A 10,406-nucleotide genomic window follows, 5' to 3' on the forward strand; every position below is an offset into this window, starting at 1 on the left:
AGCTTTATCGAGCATTGGAATACTTTTAGAGACGAAGTAGTAACAATTAGGTCATCGTTAATAGAACCAGATTTTGAAAAATCAATGATTTTCGTGCATAGAGTGTGAAAGATAAAGAAATAAAAACAAACTTTTTGTGGGTATTTGTGATGTCTTGTTGAGACATAAAGCTACTAATTCTGGGCATGAATCTCATCCTTCAAAGTCAAGAGAGACTTCAAAGTGCTTGTGTGGCTTCCCATTAAATAACGATCAAGTACTTGTTAAGAAGTATGGAAAGGCATCTGTTTAATTAAAGCTATAAAGGTTAGCTTTCACTTCAATTCATGATTTCGATACTTGATATAAGACCGAAACTGAACGAAGTACTTGTGAGACCAATGTGGCTTGTTAAACAAGTAGGTAGGGAAGATATTCATTGACTTGTGGGCAAACAAGAAATCTCAAAAAAAAAACTTAACTGGATCCTTGGGGAAGAAAAAATCTTGGTAATAGAAATTTTCAGAAGGATCACTCAAAATAAAAAGAGATTCCATCTAAGAACTTTAACATAGTGATGTTGTACCGTTAATTCATTAATGGTATTGAATTGTGGGTTTCACTTAGTACGTAGTGACACGAAACTAAGATCATTAACACAAATTTTTGTATAACCATAAACCTCAGTGGTAAATGTTGAGAGTCTTAAGGGTTACACTAGTGAGATGAAGTGTGATGAAGAAAAATGATATAGGTGGTATTAGAAGCGAATGTACCTCTGCTATAAAAGAAGGACCAAACAGAAAACTCTAAGCTCAATATGAAAAAAGTAAGGTAGCTCATGATTAGAGTGAATGTAACAGCCTAGTTTAGGAAAACATGATTTGTGTTTATCATATTATTAAGGCTTCACTCAAAATCTGTAGAGGTTTTAGTCAACATGCAGCAGCATGCATCTAGGGACACTTAAGAAGTTTATAGAAAAGAGGTTATACTTGTTGGAGCTTCACCATCGAGAGTAACACTTATACAAAGGAAAGCATTAGATAAAAATAAAATAAAAGATATTTTTGTGCTTTGTGAAAATTTTTAATAAAACGAAAAAGAAAAATAATTTTGGATTTTATGAAAACAAAAAAAAAATAAAAAGAAACATAAAAATGAGTATTTAAAAGATTGTACAAAAGAATACAATCAAAATTCCTTGATATGAAAAAGAAGCGAACGAGTTCAAAAGGACCGAACCCGAAATTGTCACACCCCAAAACCAAGAACGGCGGAAACGTTCTAGGGTGGAGGACGTCATGTACAGTATCACAACAATGTAAAGTAGTAAACAAGAAACAACATCATCCATTGCATTAATAATGTAATTATTATACAAGTGTTCTGTCAAATTTTGATAAACCCTAAAGCATAATTCAAAATGAAAGATGAGTCTTGAACAAGCTCCATCTTCCTTTCTCCTTGCATCGGTACCTGTCTATGATGACCTGAGGATACAAGTAATTTTTAAAGCGAGTATCAGCTTTGAAGCTGGTGAGATCATAAGTATTTTAGTGTCTTAATTTGTATGTAAGAAATTGTTTGTAAATGAACTGTAAGTATGAAAATGTTTGTAAATGAACTATAAGTATGAAAATGTTTGTAAATGAACTGTAAGTATGAAAATGTTTGTAAATGAACTGTAAATGTTTGAAAAACCTAGAAATCCCCATGATTCCTACTTTATATAAAGGTGTCTTCTACCAAGACTTAACTGTTCTAAATGTTCGTTTCTTGTAAAAGTGTGTAATTTTCCCAAATGTAACTATCATTATCAAAATATAGTTTTTACATTAAAGGTTTAAGTGAAATGATCACTAAATATTTGTAAAGGGAAAATAAATGTAGTACTGTAGTGTTGTATTATAGGAACTACTGCTATACTAACTACCTTAAATCGGATTTATATTAAGGCATCATATGATTAATTGCACCATACTATCGACTGGTAACAACGACATACGAATGGTCGTAATAATGGAATGACGTTTGGCACCCGCAGACCTGCAGGTCCGACTGTAGCTAGCAGCAAGGTGTAGGATAGTCAATCTAGTATAGATCTATACGCAAACTCACGCTCTCCCTCAAAGAGAATTCTGGCTACAACTCGGGCCATGACATTTAAGGCTTGCTCCGATACAGTGGATCACAATTTTATTAACGTATTAATGTAAGTGTAATGTAATGAACTGTTCTAGATGTAATGTATGTGCTCTCTACCTAGCAAGTATAGTAATGTAATCATTCTAGTATAGTTGTATATGTTCTTCTCTAGTAGTAAGTATTGACTCATGAATGAACTGACTCATAGTACGATATCACGTTCTAGTAATAGTTCTAGTATCTTACTAAACTACCCATATGGTAGTTTACTAGTAATCTAACTGGTACGTATGAACATGGATGTATACCCTTGCTACCCAAGGGCATAGGATGAACTGGAAGGACCCTTTTATGACTATATATGTACACATGATATATAACTAATATATAAACGACTTTCGGACGAATACCCGATATCCCACCAGACCACATCTCAAGCGCGAAAACGAAATAGGGTGGATAGCTTTCCTAAGTCTTTTAAACATTTCTTATATAACTATACATATAGAGGCATGCAATTTATAATATAAAAGCATAAATAAGTTTTGTAAAACATTTGAACATAATTATTATCTTTAGAAAAGATCGACTTGATGTCAATCTATAAAATAGTTTGAAGGCATAAATTTGATAAAACAGTTTAAGTATAAGGAAACATTTGTTTGAAACATAGTTGTAAATAAGTTTGAAATGTGATAAATAGAGTAAAATGTACAGTGTAACAAAGAGTTTAAAACATATAAAATGTTTATTAAAAATCATTTGAAGGAAATTGTTTGGTAAAACGGCTAATGTGTAGTAAATCATTTGAATGCTGTATATTAATCACATGTGATTGATATAATAACTAGAATAATTCTACTTATTAATCACATGTGATTGATATAATAACTAGCATGATTCTACTTGTATCCCCCCCATAAAACATTTAAAAATAGTTTAAAACATTAGTTAAGGGGTATGAACTCACCTGCAGTAAGTGACTGGAATTGAATGGACTGTTATCGTAAGGAAGGATCGGACAAGTGCTTGGTGTCAAGTGAAGACTTAGACACACACAATGATCCTAATTACATATGAAGACATATGTATATAAATAATTAGTGATTAAAACACTAATTATACAAGTATAAACATTTTAATGCGAGGAAAACACTTTTGGTCAAGTGCTAGGAGGCTAATGGGTTGCAACAAAGGAGTGCAATGCCCCTAATGGGAGTATATGGTCTAATGGCCATATGTTTTGGATTTTACGGCCCAGGGGAGTAAACTCCTGGCCGTAAACTCTAAACAAAGTCCCTAAATGAAGTCTAACAATTTTACAACTCATGTGGTGAATTGCTTCAAGGCTTAAACAAGTGTTTGGGCTTCCTATTAACTCCTTTGAGGAGTTTACGGCCCTGGGACCATATCGCATGGAGTTTACGGTCGTAAACTCCATTTGGCACCATTTTATGGAGTTCACGGCCCTAGAACCTTTTGGGCCGTGAGCACCTTACTCTTGGTGTTCTAAGTGTGTTAGCTAGTCCAAAACTCATTTAGGTACATGCCCAAATTAGTCTCTTGGCTTAAGGAAGGTTTTAAGGGCATTTTGGCACTTAAACATGGAGTTCACGATCCGAAGAACACCCTTGGCCGTGAACTCACTTTTCATCATTGATTTTAATTGTTTTTGGTGTCCTAAACATGCAACGGTGGGTTCTAGTTCGAGTTCTAAAGATTTGAGGGTCATTGGAACCCTTTACGACCTTAAAATGGAGTTTACTCCCCAAGTGTTCTTGGGCGGTAAACTCCCAAATCTTGGGGTCTTAATCCGATTTTGATGTTTTCTAGTCATATACACAGTAGCATACTAGTCTAAGGTAGTTACAAATCACGGGGAAAGGACTAGGTAGCATTTAAGCCACATATTGGAGTTTACTCTCCAAGAACGTTCTTGGGCGGTAAACTCCCGAGTCTAGTTGTTTTGTTATGAAATTGATGTTTCTAAACACAATCTAAGCTATATAACATAACTAGATCGAAGTACTCACAATTTGGGATAAAAACCCGAAGATCCGTGAAAGAGAATTTTGACTTTTCTCTAAATGGAATTCAACAAATGAACCAATTTGGTTCAGAATTCTATTTATAGTCCGGAGATATTTTTGGCAGAAAATATTTTTATTCCTGGAACGAACTCTAATGCCCTAGTGTATTGGAATAACAGTGTTGCACAAAACCCTAGTGCATCCACTCTCCTAATATCTCCTTAAGTGTAATATCCTGAAAACTGCCAACTTATACTCGAAATCTGAGTTTTCATTGTAACTGTTCTACATCTATTGGCTTGATATGGTTTGTTCAGAATGGAAATTTCGGGTTGTCACATCATCCCCCTGTTGAAGGGAATTTCGTCCCGAAGTTAGAATTTAGGCAAGGAAGTATGTACGAATGATAGAGTCGTGAGGAGGAAATTTCCTAATCGATTGGTTCTAGCGCACCTAAGTGAAGTCGGGTTCTCGGTTGGCATACCAACGAACCTTCACTAACTGGCGACGACGTTGCTTTGTCCGCTTGACCTCTCGGTCGAGGGTCACTACGGTTCTAATACGAAGGCAAGGATCTCGACGAGTGGACTTACAAGAGTCCTAACGGAAAGGTATGGTTTCACGATCGAGACGCGAAGAGTACGATGTACATTACTGAGTTCGCGGAGTAGGTCTAGTTTGTGCGAGGCACAGGACTGATTCTGATAAGAATCTCGGAGGTCCTAACAATATTGGATTTAGCTTTCCATGCGATACGAAGCATATTAAGCCATTCCCAGAGTGAGTTCTTCCAAAGAACTTGGTCACTCACTTGGAATTCCAAAGGTTCCTTTTCTTGCTTAACTTCCAAGTCAAAGGCCACCCCTTGCTGGGTCAAAGTCGTACGGGTTTCTGTAATTTGCGAGGAGTTCTGAATGAACTATGACAGTAGGTTGGTAAGACCTAGAATTTGGCGAAATACTGTCGGCGTCTTTGGTGTCGACAAATGCTCAAAGGTTTTGACAAATTGAAAGAGTACTCAAATTTCCCACATTACTAACACTGTGTCATAGAAATTTGACTCTTCAATTTCAAAACTCGTGTCTAGAGAACTTCGCTAAAAGTTCCTCTGAAGGTAATGTTTCCATTGGTTCCTTCTTACTACAAGGGTAGATAAGTAAGTCATTACATGGAGAAATGACGAACTGATCCAAGTAAAAGAGACGTACCCTATTTGTTTAACTCGTGAAAGCTATGGGCGTATTGGTCCTATCCGAAGGGTATCACTACGGACTCGAAGTGTCCGCATCGAGTTCGGAAGATAGTCTTCCGGACATCCTTCCCTAACACTGGAACTGATGATATTCGGATCCCAGATCCATTTCTGAAAGTAATTATTTCCTTGCGCTTGCTCAACCATTTCATATATGCGAGGTAGAGATAACGATTTCTAATGAAAAATCATGACGGAGTCCTCGATATCCGAGGCACATACGATGCAATCCGTCAATCTCTAGGAGAATAAGACTGGGGTTCTCTAGGATGAGAAGCCTAGTCTTCTAATTCTATTTATGTGTGGTTCGCTAAGTTGTTTGTACTGTTCTGGTATCTCCGTAGGTGTTTAGACTATAGGGCGATCTGTTTACAAGAGTCGTACTGGGTCCTAAGTTTGTTCAGATGACGATGCGATTTCTCGTAGGCTTAGGTAGTTCTCCGTCCTGAAGTTCATATTAGAATTCATACCTGGTTTCACAATCACTTTTTCGTGTATACAAGTCGTATATAATTAAGATTGAAAAGGTAGTCAAATAACTGATTCTTCTTTAAGCTCACATCCCCTCGGGGAAAAAGAAGTTAAAGTGGAATCATCAATTCTAAACATGTAGAACCTTGATTATATATCACTCTTATGCATACATTCCTCAGTGATAGATCAATCGTATAAATCCTTGGGTTGAACTTGACGTACTGCACGAGTGGTACTTCGGGGATTTCTTCGGAAAGAAAATAACTAAGAGGTACTCCTGGCATGAGTACTTCGGTGTTCTGATATGACGGCTTCGCTGGAAAAGTGATCAAGAAGAAAGAGATGTACGTATGAAGCTGTTTTCGTGAGGATCAAATCGAATCGAGTCGTATGATAATGTCGGAATCATACTGAAACTTAAAGACATTAGATTTGAACATAAGACGTTTACAGGCAAAACACAACCATGCAACCATGAACAGAGTTACAGTACTTTAGATTTACCACAAGACTATTGCTGCGAATAAGATATACTACAAAAGACAAGTATACGCAGCACGAGAATCCCTATACAGATAGGATCTCGCAAAAGGTAAGAATCTAGTTGCACTAGTTCTGGATAGTTTATAAGTCTGTTACAACAAAACGCCTAAATTACATTAACGTGGTTCCGGAGTAGGCTCTCTTGCAGCTGTGATCTTGAGAATTTTCCCATCTGCGCCCGAGTTCCTTGCTATGGGGCAATCCTTCTTGAAATGCCCTATCTCCCCGCATTGGTGGCATGACTGGCTAGTACTAGCTTTGGTGACGGGATTTCGGTGTTTAGCCAGTGTTATGTGGACACGAGTGCCTTCCTCGTTACTCCACTTTGAAAATTGCTTCTTAAATCGTTTGGCATTATAACTAATCTTGTGTGTAGGGTTAGTCCCGATGAAAGGGACTTGAGTGATGGGTCGTGTCGGTGCTCCACAGCCACGAGCATGGTGCCCTATGTTTAGGCAATTGCAACATTGCATCTCATGGCAATCCCCATGATGATGGAAACTACACTTATCACACTTCGGGAGTTTTCCCTCGTATGGCCTGCTCGGTACGGGAATGGCAGGGGTTTCCACTTGCTGATGTTGTATAGCCAGCCTTTGAGATCTCTTGCGTTCTTTTCGGGCTTGACGCTTTCGTTTCTTGTTCTCAGCTTTTCGGCTTTGCGAGCCTGTGACTGTTACTGTTTGGTGATTTCTTGGATGGATACCACGATTGGAAACTTCATTCCCATTAGCAGCATTGACTGTGCTGATAGCGCTACGGTGCGCAAGGACCGCGATTACGGCAGCCACCACGGTAGCTGTAACTGCTGTTTGAAAGGTAGCGGCGTCCATAGGAAAAGTGGAGGTTTCGCTGTTCAATTGATTGCTTCTGGATGACGACATGATTCTGTAACACGAAAGATAAGGGTTTTGTGAGCGGTTCTGGTTGACCTTTGATGTACTTAGATTGTTCGTGTAAAGAGTACGACTATGTTCTCGTAAGTTTGACCTACATCCCTATGATGCAGTCCTAGTATGGAATGGAAGTATGTTCGCGAAGGTTTGACCTACATCCCTATGATGCAGTCCTAGTAATGAGTAGAAGTAAGTTCGTAGAATGGTCTCAAAACGTTTGTTGTGCAAGCCGAGGTATCGTGGGTTGGTGAATAACAAGATCCAACCACTGAAAGAGACTTGGAAATGTCTCCGGAGATAAATCACTATAGTCCAATAACTTGACTAAAGCATGTTTCAGATAGACCCCAATGAAAGTATGATAAGAGTACTTGAATGAAGAATGACACAAAAGTTAGCCGGCTGTCAATATCTTTGATATTCACGATGTAAAGATTCGGGAAAATGACCTTGTGAAGGTCTTACATCATAACCACAAAGAAGATAGTTTTTGACAGCATAAAGACCTAACTAAAGTACTTACGGTACAAGATAATTTCATAGAAAATGCCACATCGGGCATAGACAAAAAAACACAATTCCTTTTAATAAAGAAATAAAGTAAAGCGTCTGCTACTGGCGACGGTCATCCCTCTGGTGAACTCTTAGTTCAGCCAATTGACGTTCCATGTCAAGTAGGTGTCTTTCATATACCCTCTGGCGTACTCGGAGTTCTATAACTTCGGCTCGTGATTCAGTCAGTGCTTGCAGCAGGGTTTCATGGTTTCTCTCTGATCTCTCGTGAGCATCTTCTAGACGAATGGTGCGGAGGGTATGGATTCTCGCATCGGCGAAAACTTCGGTAATCTGATGTAGGGTTGTCCTGCCTTGAATCTCATTTCGGGCCACTCTACGGACCAAGATTGGCAAGATTCTGCATGCTGAGCCCCCATTGTTCAGGTCGTCAAAGCTTCGGTCGCCATTAAATGGCATGGGCTGATCTTGTCCTTGGCTCCTTGTTTCCAAGCATTCCACTCACTCAGGGGTCGGGCCATGAAAAGCTGGACGAGGGTTAGGAATTGGAAAGGGAGCTGCTCGGGGTAGGTTCTCAACCTCTGGTTTGGAGTTAGCATCATACGAAAGGTCTTCATCATGCTGATCATTCAAGGGGATAGGATGATCATTATCTGTGTCTTCTCCAAACCAACCAGCTATAACTTCATTCGGAAGATACTGGTTGCCGAGGGGATGGAGTCCAACTATGTTTTCTATGCGAGAATTTAGGGTAAGAGAATAATTATTAGACGAACTATCTAGATAATTATTTAGAAAACCTTCATTAGTTACATCGCTATTTGTGAAGTGCATACCAGCTATGTGTAATCTAAACAGGATAGACCATCGAATAAGTGACCTTAACTCCATATTCACACAGAATAGGGGTGAAGTAAAATTTCCATAGATTCTAAGTCTATAACATCCTAATTACATATAGCCTTAGTGTATCCACTTAGCAACTATCAACTTAGTAATGAAGATCCCGTTTTAGTTCTCAAGTATAACGTACTTATAGTAACACCAAATACTCCTATAGTATTTTAATTTTAATGTTATGTTCTATTTTTCTCATTGTGGTAGGGTTGGTAAGATTTTAGCATTGTTGCAACCACACACTTAAACTTAGGCACATGCTAGTCAACCCTCGGATAATATAGGTGATCAGGCTATATCTTCCCAGTTTTGACCATATGTCTCTAAGCCCACCTGTGTTGCCCAACAATCATAATTCTTTTGTACTATCCTAGTGACACTGATTTTAGTATAAATGCAGGCACGTATACTTTATTAAATATTTTATAATTTAAAGAATAAACTCTTGATCAGAGTATTTTTAATCCCTTATGTATTTATAGTTAGTATATCTTTTATGGGTTGATATACTTAATTCACTATAAACAATGCTCTGATACCAATCTGTCACACCCCAAAACCAAGAACGGCGGAAACGTTCTGGGCGGACGACGTCATGTACAGTATCACAACAATGTAAAGTAGTAAACAAGCAACAACATCATCCATTGCATAAATAATGTAATTATTATACAAGTGTTCTGTCAAATTTTGATAAACACTAAAGCATAAATCAAAATGAAAGATGAGTCTTGAACAAGCTCCATCTTCCTTTCTCCTTGCATTGGTACCTGTCTATGATGACCTGAGGATAAAAGTAATTTTGAAAGCGAGTATCAGCTTTGAAGCTGGTGAGATCATAAGTATTTTAGTGTTTTAATTTGTATGTAAGAAATTGTTTGTAAATGAACTGTAAGTATGAAAATGTTTGTAAATGAACTGTAAGTATGAAAATGTTTGTAAATGAACTGTAAGTATGAAAATGTTTGTAAATGAACTGTAAATGTTTGAAAAACCTAGAAATCCCTATGATTCCTACTTTATATAAAGGTGTCTTCTACCAAGACTTAACTGTTCTCAATGTAGTCTTCTACCAAGACTTAACTGTTCTAAATGTTTGTTTGTTGTAAAAGTGTGTAATTTTCCCAAATGTAAGTATCATTATCAAAATATAGTTTTTACATTAAAGGTTTAAGTGAAATGATCACTAAATATTTGTGAAGGGAAAATAAATGTAGTATTGTAGTGTTGTATTATAGGAACTACTGCTGTACTAACTACCTTAAACCGGATTTATATTAAGGCATCATGTGATTAATTGCATCATACTATCGACTGGTAACAACGACATACGAATGGTCGTAATAACGGAATGACGTTTGGCACCCGCGGACCTGCAGCTCCGGCTGTAGCTAGCAGCAAGGTGTAGAATAGTCAATCTAGTATAGATCTATACACAAACTCATGCTCTCCCTCCAAGAGAATTCTGGCTACAACTCGGGCCATGACATTTAAGGCATGCTCCGATACAGCGGATCACAACTTTATTAACGTATTAATGTAAGTGTAATGTAATGAACTGTTCTAGCTGTAATGTACGTGCTCTCTACCTAGCAAGTATAGTAATGTAATCATTCTAGTATAGTTGTATATGTTCTTCTCTAGTAGTAAGTATTGACTCATGAATGAACTGAC

Source organism: Lactuca sativa, chromosome 9 (assembly GCF_002870075.4).
Source record: "Lactuca sativa cultivar Salinas chromosome 9, Lsat_Salinas_v11, whole genome shotgun sequence".
Classification (NCBI taxonomy): Eukaryota; Viridiplantae; Streptophyta; class Magnoliopsida; order Asterales; family Asteraceae; genus Lactuca; species Lactuca sativa.